Genomic DNA, 27,934 nt, shown 5'->3' on the forward strand with positions numbered 1-27,934 from the left:
CCACCAGTTGGCATCTTTCTATCAGTCAGTTCACATTCCATTGTTTTATGCACACACATCCAGGAACATATACTAATTAAAGCTGATGTCAAGTATATTGTTGAACTTTCATTTTATTAAACTCCAAAACACTTCTTGCCCTTCACTCTATATTCCTTCTTATTCCTGTCTTCTTCTTCAAATCCCAAAACAAACCAACATAAATTATGTTAGATAACTTGTAGCTTCAAAAGGGAGCTAACAATTTAATTTAATATTAATTGGACCTATTTTTTGAGTCATGAACATCAGCTATGGTTTAAATAATTAAAAGCTCATAAAGATGTATGTGCTGCTAGTGGGGTAAATAAAACCCTTCCAGCCCGACCTCTGGCTATTCATGGCAAGACCGAGGCTGAGCCATTCACAGATCTTCTCAGCTTCACCGAATGTTACAGAATGTTTCTTGACAATAGAATTAAATTTGATTGATAAAAATAAATACAAAAACTCAAAATGTTTGGAAATGTAACAACTAATTTTATAACAGAACTATAAAGATATAATTCACACATCATAAAGTCTGCCTTTTAAAGAATGTGTAACAACTAAGTTTCAAATAACCCGCATGTCTAAGAAAAACTCTCAAGGGTAACTAAAGCATATTTCAAACTGAATGGCAATGAAAACAAAACATATAAACTGGAGTTATACAGTTAAAGAAGTGTTTAGAGGAAAATTTATAATTTTAAAGCCTTGTATTAGAATAAAAAGAAATGTTTATGATCAGCTTTCAAGTTTCACATTAAGAACCCAGAGAAAAACAGTGAACTCACATAACCATAAAATCACTAACAATGAAAGTAACAGAAATCAATGACAGAACAGAAAAACAATAACGTAAACTAAAAGTTATTTTACTGAAAATGTTAATAAAATATAAAAATGACTAGATACACTAATTTGGCAGGAGAAAAAGAAAGAGGATACAAGATGCCTATATCATAAGTAAGATATCTCTTAAAAAATATGGTTCAGGTGTAAATGAGTATAAGGCATTATTTTAAACAACTTCATGTAATTAAATCAATAACTGTGATATTGTTAGATCAATTCCCTAAAAGCAAAACAAAACAAAAAACACACACACCTAACCAGAACTGACAATACAAGCACATATTTTTTTAAAGATCTGTATAAATCTCCACGTGGTAAAGAGAATGGATTTGTCATTATAAAAATTTCAACAAAGAAAATTCAAAGTTCAGATGGTTTTTCTGTTGAATTCTATCAAACATTAGGGAAAACTAATACCAATAACACACAAATACTTTCAGAAAGTAGAAGATAGAAAAGACTTTGTAATATTTTGTGAGCCCATCATTATTCTGATACAAAGCCAGACATAGGTATTAAAAGAGAAGAAAAATACACAGTAACATTATTCATAAACACAGATGCAAAACCTTGTAACATAATATCAACAAATTAAATTCATCCACATATAAAAAGAAGATAAAACAACATTATCAAGTAGGATTTTTCTCAACAATACAAAACTGTTTTAACTTTCCAAAATCAATACATATAATTTACCTCCTAAATAGAAATGAAGAATAAACTTATGATCTAATGTAAAATGCTATAACTTCCTTAACAAAATTCAATGACAATGCATAATGAAAACTGTCAGTATACCAGGAACAAAAGAGTTCTCCTTATTTTGATAAAGAAGTTTAAAGCTAACTTCATACTGAATAATGAAGCATTGTATGATTTCCTTCAAAGATTGGGAAGGATGTCCACTCTATTTTTGTTCAATAGGGTACTAGAAGTTCTAGCCTGTACCATAGGTCAAGGAAAAAAACCAACATGTAGACACTGAAAACACAAAACAAAATCATCTTTATTCATAGGTGGCATGATATTTTACACAGAAAATCATACAGAACCTTCAGAAAAATTACTAGAACTAATAAATGAATTGAGGTTCTAGGATACAAATATATAAATCAGTTGTATGTCTATGCAAGCTTCAAATAACTGTAAAGTAAATTATAAAAATAATTTCATTTGCAATAGCATAAACAAACATGATACTTAGGGTTCTGTATAATAAATAAAAGTTCAAGGCCTCACGGGGACCCAAGATGGCAGCAAAATAAGTGGAAGTTACACTCACTTCCTCCAAGGACTATCTCAAAATTACAACTAAATTACAGAACAGTCAACCTGGATAACCCTCTGAAGACTAGCTAAACAGAAGTCTTATCGCTAAGGGTGTACAGAAGAACCCATGCCAAGACTGGTAGAAAGGGCAGGGATGCAAAAAGGGCTGACCCCACACCCATGGGCTATGGTTAAAAATCCAGAGAGATATCTCATCTGAAATTATCCTCAGAGGAAGAGAGGCCTAAACCCATGCGGGGTTCCATAGTCTGGAGCACCAAACTGTAAAACTGTGCCTTGAACTTTTATTTATTTATAAAAATCAGTAGAAATTCTGGGGAGAAGTGAGACTGAAGGAAACCCAGACGCTCTTAAAGGACCACTGCACAAACTCTCATTCACAGACACTCACCCTGGGCTCCAGTGGAAGGACAGTGGTTTGGAGAGGATCACAGTCATTCAGGGAGAGATTGAGTTACATGGCTTCAAGGAGAGGGCTGATGAGACAGCTGCAAATATACCTGTGGGTCCCTGTCTTACACCACCAACAGGCATCATCTTTCCTGGGTTGAGCAGTCTTTTCCACAAGGCATTAGCTTGGGGAGATGCACTAGCTCCTCTCTGCAAACTCCGGAGGCTCTGCCCTGACAAGATTGCTCCCAGTAGAATGGTCTGCACATGGTCTTTAGCCTGGGTCTGCATTGCAGTATTTCTTTAAAAACTTGAGGAAGTTTGGGAAATCTCAGGGAGCACCAGAGACAAACAAGCAGAGACTGCAATGTGTGGCTTTCGGGGTTAGGGTCATTGTTTTGCACACATGCATGATGATGATGTCACTGCTTCTAACAGTTTACTTGGGCCAATCACAGGCAGCATCTAACATGGACCTGCATGAAAGCCCTTCTCAGGAGGCCCTAGACCAACACACTTGGTAGCTGCCTTCAGACCACATCAGAAAACTATACAATTAGTTCCACAAGTGGCACACCCCAAGAGAAGTCTCAGCAAACACCAGAACATGCCATGGCAAATTCTGCTTTGCGGGTCAGTCCCTACACAGCAGCTTGCACACTGTTGTTGGGCTCAATCCTCACAGGCAGCCAGCCTGAAGGTCAGCTCCACACAGGGACAGGCCAACAGCAATCAAGAAAACTACAAAAGGAGGGTTCACATAATACACAAAAGAGACGCTCCTGGAGCACCCATTCAGGGAACCAAGAAGACTGCACCACTGAGTCCACAGCACACCTGCTGTGGAACACCAGTCCAAGACCGGAATACACAGACCTTCCAAACATATAGAAACACCCAGAGAGGCAGCCAAACTGGTAAGACATAAAACCATGGATTAAATAAAAGAACAGGTGAAATTTCCAGAAAAAGTCTAATGAAATGGAGGCAAGTGATCAACCAGATAGAGAATTCAAAACAACAGTCACAAGGCTGCTAAAGGAACTTAAAAGAATAGATGAATTCAATGAGAACTTCAACAATAAAATAGTATGCATAAAAAAGGACATAGAAAGCATAAAATAGAACCAGTCAGGAATGAAAAACACAGTATTTGAAATGAGTAATACATTAGAAGGAATGGAGCAGTAGATTACATGAAGCAAAGAATCAAATCAGTGATTGGAGGACAATGTAGCAGAAAAGACCCAATCAGAGTAACAAAAATAAAATAGAATTAAAAAATGAGGATAGTTTAGGGGGACCTCTGTGAAGTGTAACAACATCTGCATCATAGGGGTAACAGCCAAAGAGAAAGAGCAAAGCATTGATAACTTATTTGAAGAAATAATAAAAAAAAAACCTTCCCTAACCTGGTGAAGAAAAAGTGCAGGAACAAGAGTCCCCCCCAAAATGAACCCAAAGAGGCCCACAGCAAGACATGTCCTAACTAAAATTGCAAAGAGAAAATCTTAAAAGCAGTAAATGAAAGAAACTTAATTATGTACAAGTGAGTTCCCATTAGTCAGCTGATTTCCCAACAGAAACTTTTAAGACCAGAAGGGATTGGCACAAAATAAATATTTATAGTGATGAAAAGAAAGGGCCTACAACCAAGACTACATTACCCAGCAAACCTATTATTTTAAATTGAAGGAGACTTTAAGAGCTTCCCAGACAGGAAAAGACTAAAGGAGTTCATTACCAACAAACTAATATTACAAGAAATGTTACAGGGACTTCTTTAAGAAGAAGAAAGAAAGAAAGAAAAAGTAACACAATTATAAAGAATAAAAAAGCAATAAGTACCTACCTATCAATAATTACTTAAAATATAAATGTATTAAATGCAGCAATCAAAAGACAAAGGGTAACTGAATGGATAAGAAAACAAGACCCATACATATGCTGTCTACAACAAAAAGCCCTTTACTGAGTACATAAAAGGGACATGAGAGTCAACTAAAAGAGCTCCCAATGGTCAAAGCTGGAACAATTTGAACAATGAAAATAGGTAATACTGGATTATAACCAAAAGTATAAAATAAATAGGTATGAGTTCATACTGATGTTAATGAATGAATAAATAAATAATGGGAGAGAAAAGATCAATCCTTAATGTAGAAGATACTAATGATTTATGTTCTAATCCATCCTGCAGAAGGTGGATCTTGTCTTCCCATTCCTTAAGTGCGGGCCGTGCATAAGGACTTCCTTCTAAAAAGTACACTGTGGAAAGGGGAGGAAAAAGAGTAACTTTAAAGTGAAGAAATCTGACAAACTCTACCTTAGCTAGGTGATCACCATCAACATCCAACAGTATTATGTCATGTTGACAATATGCACTCTTGATAACAATGCAATGAGAATGGCACTATAGCCCTGTGGTAAAGTTTTTAACAAGTTTTTCTTCCCCAAACGTGTAGGCCCAGTCTAATCACAAGAAAGACATCAGTCAAATCCCAAAAGAGAGACATTCTATAAAATACCTGACTAGTACTCCTCAAAACCTTTAAGGTCATCAAAAACAAGGGAAGTCTGCAACTCTGTACAATCAAGAGGCATCTAAAGAATGCATGACAAACAAATGTAATATGGTGTCCTGGATGAGAAATCCTGAACAGATAAAAATGAACATTGTACAAATTTGTCATTTATAACTCAAAATAGCTTCAAGGAAAAAAAAAAAAGAAAAGAAAGGAACATACATTACAAACTGAGGAAGTTTAAAGAAAATAAAATGGACTTTTAGTTAATTAAAAAAAAAAAAAAAAAATAGATGGCCAACCAGATTTAGCCCGGGTGAATTGCTGTATTTACTATAGGTCATGGTGGTCTCCCGTAGCACAAAACAGAACATAAACACAGACGACAGAGTGCCTCAGGGTCTCTAGAGTCTTCCCAACCTAGCACCTTATTTTATGAAAAAGGCACAGTGAGGTTTAGTGACTTACTCAGAGCCAACTTCAAACAAGTGGTCAATATGAAGCTGACATTTGGTCTGATTTCCAGGCTAATGCTCTTTCTGCTCCCTTATGCTGCTGCCGTTTCCCCTTTTCCTGTGTGTGTAGTTCCAAGTCCCCCCAGAAACAAAAGAGCACTCTGGCAACTGTCTGATGTGCCCCCCAAAACAGAAAATCCTACTATGCCTGCCTTCCTGTTTTCTTCCCTAGTAAGACTTGTTCCCAAGACCCTGCAGCTGACAGCCAGACCCCAGGAAGATGGACTCCTCAATGCTCTCCCTGTGCTATCCTGTTCGCAAGTGTTGTCTGCAGAAGCTTTCATGGTATAAGAGAAAAAGGATGCTTCGATTTCCCAGTAAAATCTTTGTCACAGTAAAAAAAAAAGTTCAAGGCCTCTACATTGCAAACTACTATATAATACATTTCTGAGAGAAATTAGGCAATTTAGTGGTGAGATATAACAAGTGTATTACCTGGAAATTCAATATTGTAAAATGTCAATTTTATTGTTATGTATGGATTCAACATAATCTCAAAGTCCTAATGGACATGTTTGTTAAAACCAACAAAGTGAATATAAAATTATCTGGATCTAAAAGATCTCTAAGCAAAAGATCTTAAAGAGTCCGGCCAGTTTGGCTCAGCGGTTAGAGCGTCGACCCATGGTCCAGAGAGACCCAGGTTTGGTTCCCGCTAAGGGCACGTACCTCAGTTGCAGTTTGTCCCCGGCCCTGGTTAGGTCATGCGGGTGGCAACCACTCGATGTGTCCCTTTCATGTCAATGTTTCTATCTCTCTTTCCCCCTCCCACTCTATTTGAACAAAAAATGGAAAAATGGCCCTGGCCAGTTTGGCTGAGCGGTTAGAGTGTCAGCCTGCGGTCCTGAGAGACCCGGGTTCGGTTCCCGCTAAGGGCACGTACTTCGGTTGCAGTTTGTCCCCGGCCCTGGTCGGTCGTGCGGGTGGCAGCCACTCGATGTGTCCCTTCACGTCGATGTTTCTCTCTCTCCCTTCCTCTCTCTTCCTCCCACTCTATCTGTACAAAAAATGGAAAAGTATCCTCGGGTGAGGATAAAAAAAAAAAAAAAAAAAAAATGGAAAAATGTCCTCGGGTGAAGATAAAAAAAAAAAAAAAAGAGTATGGGCTCTGGATTTAGGTTCTGCTAATGAAAAAAAAAAAAGAAGATCTTAAAGAAAATTAAAGGACTTACTCTACTTGATATTGAGGCCCAAAATAGAGGTATATTAATCATTAATCCAGTCAGGGTAAAACTGGTAAAAAGAGATGTAAGACATAATATGGACTGATATGTACACTGTCAATTTATTTTTTTAATCTTTATTGTTGAGATTATTACAGATGTCCCCCCCTTGCCTCCCATCACCCAGTTCCTACCCTGCCCCAGGCTTTCACCAACTTGTTGTCTGTGTCCATAGATGCATATAAGTTTGGTGGTTAATCTCTTCCTGCCCCCTCCTTCCCTCTGAGACAGGTCAGCCTGTTCCATGCTTCCACGCCTCCGGTTCTATTTTATTCATCAGTTTATTTTGTTCATTAGATTCCACATATATGTGATATTTATCTTTCTCTGACTGGTTTATTTTCCTTAGCATAATCATCTCCAGGTCCCTCCATGCTGTCTCAGAAAGTAATAATAAATCCTTCTCTTTCACAGCTGCATAGTGTTCCATGGTATAAATGTACCACAGCTTTTCATCCACTCCTCCACTGATGGGCTCTTGGGCTGTTTCCAGATCTCTTGAAAAAAAGAGAGCGTGAACATAGGGGTGCATATATTCTTTCAGGTTGGTGTTTTGGGATTCTCAGAACACATTCCTAGAAATGGAATCACTGGGTCAAACGGTAGCTCCATTTCTAATTTTTTGAGGAAATGCCACACAAAAAATTAAAAATGGAACTGTCCATTGATTTTTGACAAATGTGCAGTGGGGAAAAGAAAGTGTTTCAAACAAATGATGTGGGGAAAACTAGATCAGTGCATAAAGGGGGTTAAACAAATGTTGGCCTTCTACTTTACATTATCAACAACTTTTAATTTGAGACAGACGAATATTTAAACAAGCAAAAACTCCAAAGCTACTAGAGTAGAATACTTTTGTGACCTTCGATTAGTCAACTAATAAAAAAGTATTGACAAGTTACATTTCATCAAAATTAATAACTTCTAATTATCAAAAGTTAACATTAAGAAAATAAAGTGGCAAGCCACAGATAGAGAAAAGATATTCACAAGCTATATTTATCACAAATTGCTATTACACATATATAGAGAACTCCCACAAAACTAATAAAAAGGAAAAAGAAGACCCAATAGTGAATGATCAAAAGTCTGACATAGTTACTTCAAAAAGAGTATATATATGTGTATATGTGAGTGTCTCCTTATGTGTAGCACATCAAAAGATGCTCGACACAATTATTAGGAAAATGTGCATTAAAAATTAAATACCATTTCACATTCCAGAAGACTAAAGTTAAATAAATAAAAACTGACAAGATTTTATTTTGGCCTTGTTACAAAACTCTTACCCATTAACATGGGAATATAAAATTTCATAACCACTTTGGAAACAGTTTGGCAGTTTCATATAAACCTAAGAATTCATCTACCATATAACCTAGTAATTTCATTCCTAGTAATTATCAAAAATAAATCAAGCACATGTTCATACAAAGAATTATAAAATAATATTTCTAGATATTTGCCTATAACTGGAGAAAATCCAGTTACTTATTAACAGGATAAAAAATATATTTCCATTTATAGCATGAAATAATATCAAAAAATAAAACATGAGCTACTGACTCATACAATAACATGACTGACCCTTAAAAATATGTTGCTGATCCTTTGAAAAGATATACAAAATTGGTGAACCTTTAACTAGACTCACCAAGAAAAAAAGAGAGCGGGTTCAAATAAAATCAGAAATGAAAGAGGGGAATTTACAATACCACAAAAATGAAAAGGATCATAAGAGACAACTATGAATGATTATCACAAAAAATTGGAAGACTTAAAAGAAACGGATAAATTTCTAGAAACATACAACTGTCCAAGACTGAAACATGAAGAAACAGAAAATCTGAACAGACCAATTACTAGTACAGAGATTAAAGCAGTCATCACAAATCTCTCAACAAAGAAAACTACTAAATATTCAAAGGAGGATTAATATCTATCTTTCTCAAACTCAAAACGCGTTTGGTAAAATTCAACTTGCATTTATGATAAAAACAACAAAGTGGGTATAGATGAAATGTACCTCAACATAATAAAGGAATATATCACAAACCCACAGCTAAAATCATTCATACTCAACAGTGAAAAGCTGCCCACTCTCACCACTTTTATTTAACATAATATTGGAAGTCTTAGCCATAGCAATTAGGCAATAAAAGTAACAAAGTCCTGCAAATTTTAAAAAGTAAAACTGTCACTACTTGCAGATGATATGACATTTAGAAAACCCTAAAGACTCGTCTGGCTGGTGTGGCTCAGTGGTTGAGCGTCTACCCATCCACCAAGAGCTCACTGGTTCTATTCCCAGTCAGGACACATGCCCAGGTTGTGGGGGACATGCAGGAGGCGGCCAATCGATGTTCTCTCATCAATGTTTCTATCTCTCTCTCCCTCTCTCTCTAAAATCAATAAAGGAAAAAAAAAAAAGAAAGAAAACCCTAAAGACTCCATCCAAAACAATCGTTAGATATAATAAACAAAGTTGCAGGATATATAATCAACAAAAAAATCTGATGTGCTTCTATACACTAATAACAAAATATCAGAAAGATAAATTAAGAAAACAATACCATTTACAACAGCATCAAAGAGAATAAAATATCTAAAAATAAATTTTACCAAGGAAATGAAAAATCTGTACACTGAAAACTACAAAACATTGATGGAAGAAATTGAAAAAGTTCTTGCCATGGATTGGAAGTATTAATATTATTAAAATAGCTATAGTATCCCAAACAATCTATAGGTGCAATGCAATCCTTATGAAATTCCAATGGCATTTTTCACAATCCTAAAATTTCTATGGAGCAACAGAAGACCTTAAATGATCAAAGCGAAGAAAGAAAAAAGTTGGAGGCATCACACTCCCTGATTTCAAACTATAATACAAAACTATATTAATCAAAACAGTATAGAGTTGGGATAAAAACAAATACATAGAACAATGGAACAGAATAGATAGCCCAGAAATAAATCCACACATATAAGGTCAATTAATTTATGGCAAAGGAGCCAGGAATATACAAAGGAGAAAACACAGCACAATAAATAGTGTTAAGAAAACTGGACAGCTACATGTAAAGCAATGAAACTACATTATCATCTTACACAATATACAAAAATTAACTGGAAATAGATAAAAAAAACTTGAATGTAAGAATTGAACATGGGTCTTGGTGATGAGTTATTGTTGTTGTTGTTTTTTTTAAAAATCTAATTCCAAAAGCAAAGGTAACAAAGCAGAAGTAAACTAAAAACAAAAACAAAAACAAAACCCTTCTACACAGCAAAGAAAATCACCAACAAAATAAAATGCAACCTATTTAATGAGAGAAAATATTTGCAAATTATTTATCTGATAAGGTTTTAATATCCAAAATATATAAAGAACTCAATTGAATAATTAAAAAAAAAGCAATCTGATTTTAAAAATGGACAGAGAATCTGAATAGACATTTTTCCAAAGAAATCATACAGAGGGCCAACTGGAAAATTATAAGATGCCAAACATCACTAACTAAGGGACATGAAAATCAAAGCTATAATGAGATACCACTTCACACCTGTTAGAGTAGCTATTATCAAAAAGACTAGAAATAACAAGTGTTTTTGAGACTATGAAGACAAAGAATACCTTGTGCACTATTGGTGAGGATGTAAATTGGTATAGTCACTATGGAAAACATTATGAAGGTTCCTGAAACAATTAAAAATAGAACTACCATATGACACAGCAAGTTCATTTCTGGGTATTTGTCTAAAGAAGATTTAAAAATTAATTCAAAAAGACATATGCACCCCCATGTTCACTGCAGCATTTTCAATAGTCATGATATGGAAACAACCTAAATGTCCACCAATGGATGAACAGGTAAAAAAGATGCATGATATAGACAGATAGGTAGATAGCTATATATACACCCAAGGGAATACTATTCAGCAATGAAAAGAATGAAATCCTTCCATTTGATAATGTCAATGGATGCAAGGGCATTATGCTAAGTGAAATAAGTCAGTCAGAGAAAGACAAATAATGAATGATTTCACTTATATGAGGAATTTTTTAAAAAAGCAATCAAACAAGATAGCTCAGAGAATACATTGGTGGTTACCTGGGTGGGGAAAATGGGTGAAGGTATCGACATGTGCAAACTTTAAGTCGTGTGGATGTAATGGACAGTATGATGACTATAGTTAATGAAAAAATCTGTAACTACGGTGATGAATGTCAATAAACTTATTGTGGTGAACATCTGCAATGTATACAAATATGGAATCATTAGTTGTACACCTGAAACTAACATGTTACATGTCAATTATACATCAATTTAAAACAAATGTAAACTACTTATTCTTACAATAACATGGATGTCTCTCAAAAACATTTTATTGAGAAAAAATCCAGACACAAAAGAGTACGCAAATGTATGATTCCATTAATATGAAACTAAGATAAAGGTGAAATCAATCAATGGCAATAGATAATAGAACAGTTGTTGTCTATAGGTGGGAGTGAAGTAATTGGAAGCATCAACATTAAACTTTTGGGGAGATAGAAATTTGGTTGGTTGGGATGTAGTTTTCATGTATATACATTTGTCAAAATTCACATAACAAAACTGAAGAACAAAATGAAAAAATGTAAAATACATAAAATGTATATATTACAAGATTTCCCAATTATCTCATACTTAGAGTAATATCCAAAATCCTTACCATGAAGGATAAGGTCCTACTTGTATCACCTTCCTCGAGCCCACTGACTCTAGCCTTGCTGTTCTGGGTGGATACGAGTCACATTCCCATCCTTTGCCTGTCTCTGAGTCCAGCACATGATGTTCCCTCCATCTGGTATGATTTTTACTCAAACATTGCATGAGATCTCATTTCATCTCCTTTTTGAAGCATCCTTTCTGTTATCTTAATTTGCTTTAGTTTCCTCTACCTAATATTGTAACACATACATCTTTGTTTATTTAGGTCCTTTCTATCTCATTAGAATGTAGTCCCCATCAATGCAGGGACTTTATTTTTTATGTATTCTAGAGCACAAATTGTGCCTGAGTCATAGTGAGTGCCCAAATAAACATTTTTTCATGGCTGAAAGAGTCAATGAATGGACAAGTCTTATGAAACCATGACTGTACAAATTGCTGATGATGTAAAGTTGAATGAGACGTAGACCATGTTGGGAAAGAGCACACAGACACTAAAATAAAACAGGCAAAAAACAAATCTGTAGAACACAATATGCAAAGGTAACATGTATGAATTGTATTCAATGTAAATATTAAATTATAATCAAGTATATTCTACTACAAAAATATCAGGGATAATGGAACTAAGTTTTCCATAATGTACTGAACTGTCAGCCTCGTGAAATTAAAAAAACAAAAAACAGAAACCCATGACATGCAAATTACAGTTCAGCCCTGGCCAGTGCAGCTCAGTTGGCTGGAGCATTTTCCATACACCAAAAGGTTGTGAGTTTGATTCTCTGACAAGGCACATACCTAGGTTGTGGGTTCAATCCCTAGTCAGGGTGCATAAGGGAGGCAACCAATCTCTCTCTCTCTCTCTCTCTCTCTCTCTCTCTCTCTCTCTCTCTGTCTCTCTCTCTCTCTGTCTCTCTGTCTCTCTCTCTGTCTCTCTCTCTCTCTCACACACACACATTAATGTATGTCCTTAGATGAGGATTAGAAAAAAATTACTGTTCATAACATTTTTAAAGTTTGATTTTGCATCCAAAATACGCTAATTTTTTTTTTCAACATTTTTAGTGACATTTACTCTCCTTCTGAAGGAGAGTTTGACCAAACTCCCTTTCTGGAGCATTAAACCATTCATTTCAAATGGGGATGATTCTACCCACTACCAGGCACAGACACACAACAAAACCCTGGACAGTCAATTTGTTCTGCTCCCCTGAGCTCGGTAATTGTTCCAGGATAGTACATACCCGAAGTCAAACCAGTGAATGTTATTATTGGGGTTTTTCTATGACTATTAAGAAGGACACATTCTATTTTCATCAGACTGTAAGGGTGATGTAAACCTATAACTTTTGGTAGTCATGTTGTCATCATGTAGGAAAACATTCCTGAGAATTAAACCAAAAAGAGTAAGGAAGCTAATAGGTATATTTGAAACACACTTACCTGATGACATTGATTGAAGCCATGACTCAGCCATGCTGGAATTTATTCCAGCCCTCGACTTCCGAAGTTCCATAGTCCAATATTCATTCAGACATTTTGTCACTGAAAAATAAAACGTAAAAAACTACTTAAAAAGAAAAACTGCTGGAAATACCTTCCTCTGACTCTAGGTATACAACTTGGTACTTGGGGAGCTACCTCGGCCATTTCCTGTAAGAAACAGGCCCACTTTGGTGAAATGGCTAAAAACTCATTAAAATGCAAACAGAGAGCTGGGAGTGAGTTTTCTATTGATGGTGCAATTGATTATGTCAAGAAAATACTTTTCTAGGTAGCAATTATTATTATTATTATTTTTTTTTTTGAATTTTATTTATATATTTATTTTTTTGTTACAGATATTTTACCTTTTTACCACATTGGCACCCCCCATCCCACCCCCCCTCCACCCTGTCCCTGGCTTAGTTGTCCATGTCCATTGGTCATGCATACATGCATGTAAGTTCTGTGGTTTATCCCTTCCCACCCCCCCCACCCCCCATCCCCTCTTCTGAGGGATGTCAGTCTGTGCCCTACTTCCATGTGTCTGGGTCTACTGTATTCCTCAGACTGTTATGTTCATTATATTCCGTATATAAGTGAGATCATGTGGTATTTGTCTTTTTCTGCTTGGCTTCTTTCACTTAGGATAATACTTTCCAGGTCCCTCCATGTCGTCTCAAAGGATAAGAGATCTTTCTTTCTTACCGCTGCATAGTATTCCATGGTGTATATGTACCACAGCTTTTTGATCCATTCGTCTACTGGTGGACACTTGGGCTGTTTCCAGATCTTAGCTATTGTAAATAGTGCTGCTATGAACATGGGGGTACATATATTCTTCCTGATTGGTGTTTCAGGCTTCTTAGGGTATATTCCCAGCAGTGGGATCACTGGGTCAAATGGAAGTTCAATTTTTAATTTTTTGAGGTAGCACCATATTGTTTTCCGATACCTAGGAATAAACTTAACCAAAGAAGTAAAAGACCTATTTGCAGAAAACTACAGGTCATTGAAAAAAGAAATAGAGGAAGATATAAAAAAGTGGAAGCACATACCCTGTTCATGGATTGGAAGAATTAACATCATTAAAATGTCCATACTACCCAAAGCAATCTATAGATTCAATGCAATCCCCATCAAAATACCAACGACATATTTCATAGAACTAGAACAAATACTTCAAAAGTTCATATGGAACCAAAAAAGACCCCGAATAGCCACAGCAATCTTGAAAAAGAAGAACAAAGTTGGAGGGATCACAATACCAGATATCAGGTTATACTACAAAGCGACTGTAACCAAAACAGCCTGGTATTGGCACAAGAACAGGCATATAGACCAGTGGAACAGAACTGAAAACCCAGAAATGGACCCAAGGCAATATGCTCAATTAATATTTGACAAAGTGGCAAGAGCATACAGTGGAGTAAAGACAGCCTCTTTAATAAATGGTGTTGGGAAAATTGGACAGCTACATGCAAAAAAATGAAACTAGACCATCAACTTACACCATACACAAAAATAAACTCGAAATGGATAAAAGACTTAAATGTGACGCGTGAATCCATAAAAATTCTAGAAGAAAATGTAGGCAACAAAATTTCGGACATCATACGGAGCAGAATTTTCACTGATACATCACCTAAGGCAACAGAAATAAAGGAGAAAATGAACACATGAGACTACATCAAACTAAAAAGCTTCTGCACAGCAAAAGAAACAATCATCAAAATGGAAAGGCAACCCACTGTATGGGAGAACATCATTGCCAATGATGTATCAGATAAGGGGTTAATTTCCAGTATATACAGAGTGCTCATACAACTCCACAAAAGGAAGACAAAGAACCCAATTAAAAAATGGGCAGAGGAGCTGAATAGACACCTCTCCAAACAGGACATACAAATGGCCAAGAGACATATGAAGAAATGCTCAACATCACTAATCATCAGAGAGATGCAAATTAAAACAACTATGAGGTATCACCTCACACCTGTCAGAATGGCCGCCATCAACAAATCATCAAACAACAAGTGTTGGCGAGGGTGTGGAGAAAAGGGGACTCTAATACACTGCTGGTGGGAATGCAGACTGGTGCAGCCGCTATGCAATTATTATTTTTTAATGATACTATTCACATATAATAATTATTATACTGGAGGGGGCAATTCTTTGGGCAATCTAAACACAGATCTTGGAGCACTCTTGTACTGGGCATAGGAGGAGATGAGAGACCATTTCACTAAAAGAAAAGAGAATATAAATATGTACATTTATATATATGAATGCCAGATGCAGAGAATCAATGAAAATTAATCTGAATATTTTCTTTAAATTCTATGAAATTTTTACAAAAGAAACCATTTATTTTTATAAGAAGTTATAGAAACTATCCAATAGTAATTAGAAACTATCCAATAGTATCCAAAACTTAGATTGGTAAATCTTAGTTTTACCAAAAAATATTTACATATATTTTTCCACTGCTAAAGGACATCTGGAAAGCCTAATCAATATGTAGTTTTAATGTTGAAGAAAATGACACAATGTCTACCACAGAGGGTATATTTCTCCTTTGAAAAGGACATAATTGTAATGCATTTTTATATTTCAACTGAAAGCATTCAACTAATTGTTTCCTTGTTTCTTTAATCTATTGTATCCAGACGTTTTCTTTCCTTCTTCACCATATACAGATGGTTTCTCTTGTCACCACGAATATTTTTTTCTTGTTGTTTTCTGAAGATCACATTATTTTTAACTTTTTATTTTTAAATATTCACTGCTTTGCAAAAATGTTCAAATATAGTACAGAGAGGTCCTGTTTACTATTTAAACAGTATCCTTCAATTTTCCCTAAATCATTACATCTTACATATTAATTGTACCATACTAAAGCCAGGATTTGACAGTGGGGACAGAACATGTGTATAATTGTGTCATTTTATCACATGTGTGAATTTGTAAACTTCTACAATACAGAACTACTCCATTATCACAAAGATCTCCCACGTGCTACTCCTTTGTAGCTACGCACAGTTCCTCCTTCCATCACTGTCCCTCACCCCTGACAGTCACCAGTCTTTCTGTCTCCATAATGTTATTATTCTGTGGATGTTATATAAGTATAATCATGCAGTATGTGACCTTTGGAGTTTGGCTCTTTTCACTCAGTGTAACACTTGGGTTGTTGCATGTATCAAGTTTGTTCCTTTCTTCACCGAGCAGTCCCATGTCATGGACGGCATAGTTTCACCATGCGGTCACTGAGGGACATTTTGATTGCTTCCAGTTCTCGGCGAGGATGCGGAGAAACCAGATCTCTCATATATTAGAGTTGGGGATGTAAAATGACACAGTCACTCTGGAAAATAGTTTGGCAGTTTCCTAACAAAAAAACAAAACAAAAACTAAACATGTACTTCCCATATGATACAGCAAATGTACTTCTAGAAAGATCTCATTCCAGATAAATAAAAACGTATGTACATACAAAAATCCTATATAGGATTGTTCATAGTCACAGTCATTAACCTTTGCTTTTTCATTTCTACTCTATGTTTAGAGTGACAACTATCTCAAAATACATGCACCTATTATCTATTCTATACTCAGTTTGTAATTTCTAACGCCCTTGTCTTCTTCAAATACATGGACATCATCATAAAGGCACCTCGCTACTTCAGCATACATTCAAAGCCACCTACTGTGTCCAACCAGGCAGCACCCAACCTCCATGAACTGCCTGACCAACCACATGCCTCTCTTCAGTGAAACCCCTTCTGACCCCATCTGTACATGTAAAAACTGACCCCCTCCCTCAGGGGTGCCATATAGTCTCACGACCTCTGTGAACATCCAGGGCACTTATCTTTCCACATGTCTTTCCTTCTATTAGCTGTATGAAGGGAGGGTCTACGAATTATCAGTCTTGGTTTTTACAGTACTTGGCATAATTCCTCTCTCAGAACAGACACTAAATATTTATTGAAAAAATAAATAATTAACTGTCATAGAAATTTTCATATTTTAATCCTCACAACTACACTTTGGGTAGATAGTGTCTCCATTTCATGAAAAGGACCTCAAAGCTGATAAAAACATAATTAACTAAAAGTTCACGGTTCAACCTGGAGTTGATGAAATGTAAGTGCCCTGATCTAAAGTCATTCTTTGTTCTACGGCTAAGTCAAGATGGCCCCGATGTTCGTTTTAAGTCTGCTCACAGTGTTTTTCAATTGTGGAGTAAATTTTCTTCAGAAAAAGAAGAAGAAAATAAAGGGCAGGGATCTCAGGGACACATAGCTGACCCAGCTACACTACAGGCCACTCCCTACAGGACATGGTGGCCACAGATCATTTGAGAGGTTTTCCTATTCTCCACTTATCTGAGAACATACCTTAAGAGATTTCGCTGCAAACATTTGTTTTAAATTATCATCTTAAAATTCTTAAAGCTCATTTTTGTTAATGCAATTCTAACAAGTCCTTTAAACTTTATATCTTTTTGCAAACTTTGTTGTTTTATTACAGAAATAGAGTTCCCCTTTCTACTTATTTTAAATATTTATTTTTATTAATAGCACTAGAAATACCAGCTTGCCAAACTCTCCGTTACTCCCTCTCATTCTGTTCTTTCCCTTCTTTATTCAAGAACTAGATAAATCGTGCCATGAAACCACTTCGGAGACTTTTCTACAGAATCATTTATCTGTTTTGCTTAGACTATTTTGCCTTAGACGAGCTGAGACTATGTCTCTGAATGCTTTTTAATTAGTTCCCTTACAGACTCTTCTAGATATTTGTTATTCAGAAATATTTTAGAAAATTAAAACATTCAACTAGATTATGTCTCTTTCAAGTCATACATCTCTACTGCATGCATCCCCAGCAACCCACACAAATAATATTTCAGCTTAGACCTTTTACCTTCAGCATTACAGCTCCCCACAGATTACTGTCTAATTTCACAGGCAGTTAAGCCACACATTCAATCTTACACACCTTTAGCTAAATAGAAATCGGTGTATCTAATAACCAGAGACTAAAGGGCCTCAACCACAACATCGAATACTTTCCTTATTATTTCCATCAGTATGTGGAAGCGTTCGGGTTTTCTTTATTTGTTTCCAAATTTGATTTTCTGATGGAAAACAGAACTCTCTTTTCTTCTGAGAATAGTCCCTGCCCATTTCTTCAGGCTGCTTAGAGCATGGCCAAACAAGACAGAAGCTGCCCTCCGCACCCGCGCCATGCTAACCGACACTGGTATGAGCACCACTATTTTCCCACCATTGCTGCAATAGAAAATGATCACGTGGATGGCAGAAGTCTTTAAAACTGTACGCATTTAGGAGCATAACACGGTAGTGGTATCAAAGGCCACCGAAGTATTTCAGATGAGCAATGCTTAGCAACGGGAACAGGACTGACAACAGACACGCAGGGTTGGCTCACCTGATCTGGAACACTTGAAGTTGCCTGATAGGACCAGAAAGGGGAGTTCTGCTATCAGGGTCACTTGACTCCATTGTCAGAAAGAATAAATCCATTCAAAATATCAGAACTATTTTTTCCTACACTTCTGGGTTTTACTGTTTATGTTCCCATTTTGTCAAAAGGTTACTTGAGTGTTTTCATCAACCAATGTCAAGAAAAACAAGCAAATAGGAAAGAAATGTGTAAGACAATGATAAGGATTACCAAAAAAAGAGAAACATATTCTGTATTTTAAGTGACAGGCAGTAAAAAACTGATGTAGTGATACATAGAGTCAAGCAGAAATTAAGTTAAGTAGAAACTGTCATATTTAGAAGGCATTTGAAGTGGGGTGATTGTGAGGAGATAAAATATACATGTGATAAGAGAAAGTGAGGGCAGGCTTTGTCTTGGGCAGAGACATATTTTAAGGAATGCACAGATATATGCGTGAACCCAGAAGGATCTGAGAGAAGGGAGTAAGGATTCCTCGAGAGATGAACAATTGAGGATGGAAGCAAAGTGCGAGAAGGAGAGAGTAAATAAGTGTGATAGAAAAATAACAGCTCTAGTTTACAAGGTAAATTGTTGTTGTCCTTCTCTTGGGAAACAGCAGCTGCTCCTTCATCTTTTTTTTTTTTAAATATTTTATTTTATTTTGAGGGAGAGAGAGCAAGAGGTAGAAACATCAATCGACTGCCTCCTTAGACTGGGAGTGGAGCCCAAAACCTGGGCATGTGCCCAGACCAGGAATCAAACCAGGACCTCTCAGCCCATGGGACCACACTCAATCCACTCAGCCACACTGAGTGGGCTGCTCTTTGATCTTTTAAATTTGGCTTTATCATGCTTTGTATAGCTAATTTAATTTATAACATTGCGAACATCAAATTGGGAGGATGAGTTCTAAAATCCTCTAATGGACTCTTTTCTTGATACAATTTAACATTTGCTTATCTTACTTAAAGATTGTTCTCTATTTGAAGTAAGTATAATTTGTTGCGTGGTCTTTAGCCAATATACAAACTCATCTCCACTAACCCCTGTCTCCTTCAAATACTTTATATATCCAGTTTCTGGCTCAGTACTGACAATGGGAAATTCTAAGTTAATACTCGTATAAAATATACATCATGTGTGCTATTTAAAAATGGCTTATTCTTGGTGCTGAATTCTTTGGGGTAGTGTTTCAGTAATAGAAGTTTGTGCTCTCCAGTTGCACATTAAAGGAGCTGGAGCTTTTTGAAAAGCAATATTCAAACAGAGTTTATCCTCTCCTCAGAGAAGCATGGGAATGAATGAAATTCATAATCTCATCAACATTGATAACAGCACTACTAACTCAATCATGTAAATAAATTCATGATGTGAAATCTAATCTTTGCTTTCATATCTGTAATCTCTCTTAATAACTTGTTCATGTGTAATATTTTATTCTAGATTATACCAGAATTATATCTTTCATAGTAAAATGCATATGTAAAGTAATGTGCACCAAAATGTTTCCAAACCTGAATGAGTGAAAAAGTATTTCATTATAGCTCTCTATGTACCCCTGTACCTTCTCCATCACCTTAAAACCCTGTGACCTTCTGTTGACTGCCTTATTTTTCAGATCTGATACTTTGTACACCCAGGTTACCTGACTCATCACTTATATAAATCGGTATATCCATGATAGACAGGTATCCATTCTTTGACTTCTCTCCTGATCACAAAAAGAAATAAGTTGTGTTTGATATACCCAGTCTAAATTCTAGATAATCATTAAAGAATGATAAAGCTTTGCAAGGTTCATAATACATGTGTTGAAAAATAACATTTATGTTTTAACAACTGTCTCCAGGTTTGGACACATTACCATAAATATAATAGCCCTATGTCAAAGACCAACAGGCTGCATCGCTAACATTAGACTTTTCTCAGATTCACTCTAATCATACTACTCCAGAATGTTGATCACGGTGGTAGAAAATGCTTGAATCCTAAATATACATAAACACTTATTCTTTAGGAATGTATCAAAGTCAGCTATGTGAGTAAAATCTCTACTCAGGAAAGGCTTCTACTTATTCAGGGATGTTTGGTAACTGCACATCATAAATTTGACTAGAGAGATTAATAGAACATCATGGCAAAGGGCACAGAGATTAAAAGTAAAAGAACAAAAAGAAATAAAAACAAGTACATCAAATCAGGTACTATATCTCATCAGGGATAAAGAAAAATACTATTTGAATTTGGGGGGAATGAAGGAGGAGATGAAGCATTTGATTAAATCCTGAAAACCCTTACCAAGGAGTTTTCCTCTTTACCTATATTACAGTCACTTTATGTCTTTGTGGTAAATTACTTGTAAATTTTATAACCACCCTCAGACGATATGGATAGAAAGATTTAGTGGCAGGGAAAGAAGGAATGTACAGCTCTTTTAAATCAGTATTTCTATTCTGAAATTTTGGTTGACCTCCTTTCCTGCTACGAATGCTTACATAATTTTATATAACCATTTTATTTATAGCTAAGTGGGGTGATAAAACATAGCGTACGATTTGTTATAATAAAAAGAGTGAGTAGCAAGCCCACCGTTTATGTAGGACAAGTGCAGCGGCAGGGATATTGAAAGAGCATTGCATCCGCAACACACAAGACACCTCTGCAGTCTTCTCTAATGAGACTGCTGCATAACCAAGGAAGTAAGGGGGCAGGGGATGTTCTCTCTTATTCTATTACACACTTGATGATGGTTTGTGATGATTGTCAGGGCATATGGAAAAAGATAAAATGAAAAATAAAATCAGCTTTAATTTTAACAAGCCAGAGCTCAGGAATTAAATATGAAAAGATAAGGTTCCAATTTGGGGAATAATTTTTTTAATAAAGAAAGAAAGGTAAGATTGAAGACAAGCTACTTAAAAATTTCCCCCTTATTTCCCCTTTATACTTGAGTGTTAGATTTATAAGGTCCATTATTTTATAAGATAAACATTACAGATCTATGCAAATTTATCTATTTGCAATTTTGAACTATTGTTTTAAAGGTTCAAAATATTCCTAATTTTTTGCTATTAATAATCTAAAGCAAATGATCATGTCAGCTAAATTGTAACACCTAGCATGTCATGTGTGCTTTTATATATATTATTTCATTAGTACGATTGTTATCAATGTATAATTGAGGAATTCAGCTTACTGAGAGTAACGTGTTAAATATAATCATAAAGTAAGTGAGCAGAACATTGAGCCTGGTACCTCTTCCACGTTACCATACCACTGAGAGCAAAATTAAGGTAAAAATCTAGAGCAGGTCTTATCAAATTCAAAAAGGTAAAGGGGAAGCTGGAAGAGGTAAGGATATGTGGTAATAGCAGTTGACTTTAATGATACTAGAGAAAAATTCAATGGCATAGTAATAATCAGTTAGGGCTAACATGCTAATATTGTAAATAAAATATATTGAGCCCTGGAAGGTGTGGTTCAGTGGGTTGGGCATCGTCTCTTGCACCTGAAGTTTGCCAGTTTGATTCCCAGTCAGGGCACATGCTCAGGTTGCAGGCTTGATCCTTGGTGTGGGGCATGCAGAGAATGGCCTATTGATGTTTCACTGTCCATCAAAGTTTCCCTCTCTCTCGCCTCCTTTCCTCTCTCTCTAAAAAGCAATTAAAAATCTTTTAAACATGTATATATGTATATACACACACACATGTATATATACACACATACCATATATATATATATATATATATATATATATATATATATATATAGAGAGAGAGAGAGAGAGAGAGAGAGAGAGAGAGAGAGAGAGGAGAGAGAGAGATCATTAAGGACTAAAGTTGGGTCTGGGTTGGTTTCAACCTTGTAATCACTGAGTTGCTATTCTTGAAACCAATGGCTCAGTTACATTACATTCAGCAAGCATAATGTGAAAAGACTGACACATGGTAACAGTAACAGTCAATCAAATGTGAAGCTCTCAAATAAAGAAGGTATTGTTTCTAACATCAGAAGATTAAAATGACTAGGTTCTCAAAGGAAGGAGATTACTGACCATGGCAACACCAACACAAATATTTTATTGCATTTGTTTTCCAATTATATAAGATATTAATGAGCTGTGGAAACTCACAAGGTGTAGATTACCTATATTAGGCTTACATTCAGCAGCTGTCTCTGGCCCTGAATAACACTGTAATCCACAACAAAATCTTTCAAAGCATGTGAACACATGCATGAGCCTACTGATTTTGAAAATGCCAATCAAAATACTGTATTTGCCATTGCTCTAATGCCTCTGAAATGTATTGACCTAAAGAGTACAAGAAAAGTAACTTTTTTTGAGGCAATGAAAAGCCTTCTTTCTAAGAACCTGTTATAAAACAGTTGATAATAACAGGGATCCTAAAGATATTTTTATGGCAATATGTTCCCTCAATCTAATTAATTAAGCAAAAAATAATAATAAAATCATCGTGTCATTTTCTTTCTTCTTATTTTATCTGACACAGGACATGCAAAACATTTTTTGAATAAAAATGTTCATAAAATATCCTATTATATTTTTTTAAAACAGGCCTATAACCTTCTTTGTGGAAAGCACATTTTAATTACATGAATCTTACTAAATGTCTTCTAGCCTAGTTCTAAAATAAGCATTATCATGCATATATTTCTATTTTATTAAAGAACACTGTTTAGATGCTCTTGTTTGTTTTTTTGTTTGTTTGTTTTTGTTAATCCTCACCTGAGGATATTTTTCCATTAAGTCTTAGATAGAGTGGAAGGGAGGGAGGGGAAGAGAGAGAGACACACATCGATTGGCTGCCTCCCACATGACCCTGACTAGGGCTGGGGATTGAACCTGCAGCCCAGCTACATGCTCTTGACCAGAAATCAAACTCAAGACCCTTCGGTCCATGGGCCAACACTCTAACTGCTGAGCCAAACTGACCAGGGCTAAAGAACATTGTTTAAATTAATATTTCAGAAAAAAAGAAGACTAAAGTTTGCATTAGTCTACATTAGTAAAATGAAAGAACTATTAGGAATATAAAATTTATATTCATATTTAGAAATATACTATTTATATCCATATTTAGAAATACAATGGTTTTCATAACTTAGGGGAGATATATGTATAATTAGAAAATAGATTAAGGTCTGTGTGCTTTATTATAATACCAATCTTTCCAGATACATCAAGAGTCTTAATAAATTTTTGAAATTTAGATAATAAAAAACATTGATAACAAGATTCCTAAAGATTTTCTAAATGATCTGAACAGTAAAGGTCAAGTGATTTGGAAAAAACCTAAACAGATTTAATACTTGTGGAATAAAAGCACTGCAAATATCTTAAGGGAAATAAACATCTTTATGCATGTAAATTCCACATGTTAAGGAAAAGAAAGGCACTAAATAAGTTTGAATCTATTATATTCCAAGTCCTGATACTATGCCATTTATTTACATCACATGCTTCATCTAACATTCACAAACATTGTGTTTATCATGTAAATAAAGATATTTATTTGAAAAATTCCTGGCCAGAAAGACTGTTTTACACATAATCATTTAAAAATATTAACTATTTCTCTTTTTATGTTTGTCACAAACAAATAAGCAGAAATCTAGGGAGATTAAAAATAATTTATTCTACCTCAAGAAACTAAAAGATTAAATAAATAAATAAAAAGAAGTTAAAATCCAAAAGACACAGAAGGAGAAATATACAGTGAAGATAAGAACAGAAGTCATGAAACTAAAAACAACACAAAAATAATAGAGATTATAAGTTACTCTAAAACTGGTTCTTTGAAAAAATCGTATGAAGAGAATTTTTAAAACACCAAACTGACCATGAAAAAGGCAGAAGATGTAATTTACCATTATCAGGGGAAAAAAAAAGGTACTATAAGTTCAGATTTTACAGACATTCTTAGAAAATAAGGGAACAATAGAAATTTTAAGTCAATAAATTTGGTCATTTAGATGGAACCGGTAAATGCCTTGAAAAATACAAATCATCCAAACTACAAGGTGAACTAGAAAACGAATATCCTTATATGTGTTAAAAATAATTGATCATGTAGATAAAAACCTTCTCACAGGGAAAACTCAAAGCCTAGGTTGCTTTATTTTAGATATTTTTTAAATATTTAAGAAGAAAATAATACCAATCCTATAAAATCTGTTGTTGTAATTAGGAGAAAAGGGAAACTCTCAACTCATTTTATGAAGCCAGCATTGCATTGACAAAATAAGTAAACAAAAACTTTACAGGAAAAAAATATAAAATTATATTCTTCAAGCATATAGAGGCAAAAATCCCTTAACGTGGCATTGTCAAATTTAATCCAGCAACACATAAAAAGAATGATACATCACAGTGAGGTAGAATCTATTGCAGAAATGCAAGGTTGGTGTACAGTTCTAAAAGCAAACAATTCAATTAACCATCTCCAGAAGATAAAAAAGAAAAATATTATCATTTTAATAAATGCATTTGACAAAATCCAGTGCTTACTTTTGATAAAAACACTTAGAACGCTTTAAATAGGTAAGTATTCTCAATCTGATAAAGTACATCTATGAAAAATCTACAGCTAACATAGCACTTAAGGGTGAAAGTGTGAATGATTTGTGCCAAAGTTTGAGAAGAATACAAGAAGGTCTACTCATACCACTTCTGTTCAAAATTATACAGATGCCCTAACCAGTACAATAATACAAGAACTAAAAGGGATCTACATTGGAATCTCTTTTTCTTTAATGCAAACAGCATAACACTGTTTAGAAAATGTAAGGGAATCTACAAACACGTGACTAAAACTAGTAAGTGAATTTAGCAAATTGCACACTAGAAGGCCGATACCAAAAATCAATTCCATATAACAGCACCACACAATTTGACTGAAAATTACCACATTAGTATCCATAATAACATCACAATTGTATCATAATATAAAACACTTAGAGATAAAACTAAGAAAACATGGTGAAAAATGTAAAATATTACTTAAAAGAAGAAATAAAGATCTAAATAAATGAATGTTTTATGAATTAAAAGACTCAATATTTACCAAATACTATGTTCAAAATTTAATTTGAAATGGGCCATAGCCTAATGAAATTAAGAACTATAAAATTATAAAACTCTAGAAGAAAATGTGACAAAAATCTAGTAACCTTGGGTTGACAGATATATTTTTAAATTGTACACAAAGAGAATAAATCATAAGAGAAAAAAACTGACAAATTCATCTTTATAAAAATTAAAAACTCTTCCTCCTCAAAAGACATTGTTAAAAAAATTAACTAGTAAATTTTGATCTGGGAGAAAATATTTGCAAAACCTATATGATAAAGAATTTATATCTATAATCTAGAAATAACCCTTATAAATCTGTAAGAAGCCCAATAAACTAATCAATAAATGGGCACACAATTTAAAAAATACACTTTACCAAAGAAAATAGAAGAATGACAAGCTCATAAAAATGAATATTATCAACTATTAGGGAAATATAAATTGATGTCACAATGATATACTGTCACATGTACTACTGAATGACAAAAATTAGAAAGACTGACAATAACAAGTGTTAGTGAGAAAACAGAGCTATTGATTTCCCATATATTTTTAATGGGAATGCAAAATGGTACAAACATTTTGGAAAATAGTTTGGGAATTTCTTATGAAGTCACGTATATAGTTGTCAAAGGACCAATGATCCTACTCCTAGGTATTTACTAAGGAGAAATAAACACTTAAACACTGAAACATGGTTGCTTTATCCATGATAACCTCCAGCTGAAAAGAACCCAAAAGTCCATCAGCTGATAAAAATGGTTGTATATCTAAATTGTGACACACCTAAAATATAAAATTCTCACATCATTAAGAAGACCAACCAACTCATACATGCAGCAGCATGGATTAGGAACAAAGCCATTTATTAAATCAAAGAAGTCGTATAGAAAAGATTACACACACACATACATTTAAAACTATAATCATAGAAGGCCGATAGATCTTGGTTTTCAGGGTCCAGGTTGTTGAGGAAAGAAGATTGACTGCAAAAGGGTGCGGGGTTACTTTTTAGAATGTTGAAGATATTTTATATCATTATTTTAATAATTATATATAAATTACCACAACTCTTCCAATTCCTTAAAATTGGATAGAATTATTATATGCATATTATAATCTAATAAAGCTAATTTAATCCAAAAATACCTTATTCCAAATCACCGATTTTATAAACAGTAGAACTCTTTCTCAAACCCAGCTACCCTGACTCTGAGTGTACTACAATATATGTCTGTAAAAGTCCATGCGACTGTCACATCTGAAGGAGCCCACTGAGCATGAGCATTTTCAGCCGGGAGGGAAAATCAATTCAAGGTGTCATGCCTTTTCATGATTTTCATTCTGATTAATATTGTGCCATAAGATAGGTCTATTGTTACTACACAGATATGATTTATTTAAATGGAGACTATTGGTTAAACTGTGTCCCCCTCAAAATTTAAATATTAAAATCCTAACTCCCAGTACCTCAGAATGTGATCTTATTTGGAAATGGAGTCATGGCAGATGTAATTTAGTTAAGATGAGTACATACTGGAATAGGGTGGACTCCAAATCAAGATGACTGCCGTCCTCATAAAAGGGGAGCCAGGAAGATAGATCTGCAGGCAGAAAGAATACTATGTGAAGAAGGAGGAGGAGATTGGGGTGATGAGCAGAAGCCAAGCGGTGCTGAGATCACGAGCAACCACCGGAAACTAGGAGAGAGACACACAATGCATTCACAGCCCTCAGAAGAAAACAGTCCTGAGGCACGTTGATCTTGGATGTCTAGATACTCGCCTCTGGAACCATGAGAAAATAAATATATGTTGCAAGTTCCTCAGTTTGCAGAACTTTGTAACGGCAGACCTAGGAAACTAACAGGGGGACTCATGCAGTTACAGGGTGGAGTGTGCTCTGACCCTCAGGTCCTCCCGCTGGCTGCAAGGCCAGGCCTTGGGCACGGAGACAAACCTTGCAGAACCCTTCAGCTCTTTCAGAAAGAAACATTTATTTTGAAAATAAAAATAAATATGTGCTTATGTCTTGAATAACATTGTTCTTTCATACAAATATTGTTTGTCTTGAACTGTGGATCCTTTTAAAAATGCTTTCCCTTTCCAGGATGAAACTTATTTTAGTACTTTTCCCTCCCTATCTTTAGCATTAATATGTCTGTGGAAAAATAAACAACTCTCTGATGTCATTTGGCATACTTCCCGATGGTATCAATTTCACAAGTTCCAATTTACTTACTAAAAAGTTTGGTGATGACTTCACAAGCACATGGTTCATATAATTTCATGAATATTTGAATTACTGGAAGAACTCCAGATGCTATTACCCATTTTCCTAA

At 35.0% G+C, this 27,934-nt stretch overlaps 1 long non-coding RNA gene across 2 annotated transcripts in view; it reads right to left on the minus strand.

Annotated features, from left to right (window-relative positions):
* LOC118621631 overlaps positions 1-27,934 on the minus strand; it is a 347,996-nt gene that overhangs the window by 216,080 nt on the left and 103,982 nt on the right. For both annotated transcript variants that reach the window (XR_004957745.1, XR_004957744.1), the window contains exon 2: positions 12,984-13,085. This is a non-coding gene — a long non-coding RNA (uncharacterized LOC118621631). The remainder of the gene's footprint in view (positions 1-12,983; positions 13,086-27,934) is intronic.

Source organism: Molossus molossus, unplaced genomic scaffold (genome assembly GCF_014108415.1).
Source record: "Molossus molossus isolate mMolMol1 unplaced genomic scaffold, mMolMol1.p scaffold_m16_p_8, whole genome shotgun sequence".
Classification (NCBI taxonomy): domain Eukaryota; kingdom Metazoa; phylum Chordata; class Mammalia; order Chiroptera; family Molossidae; genus Molossus; species Molossus molossus.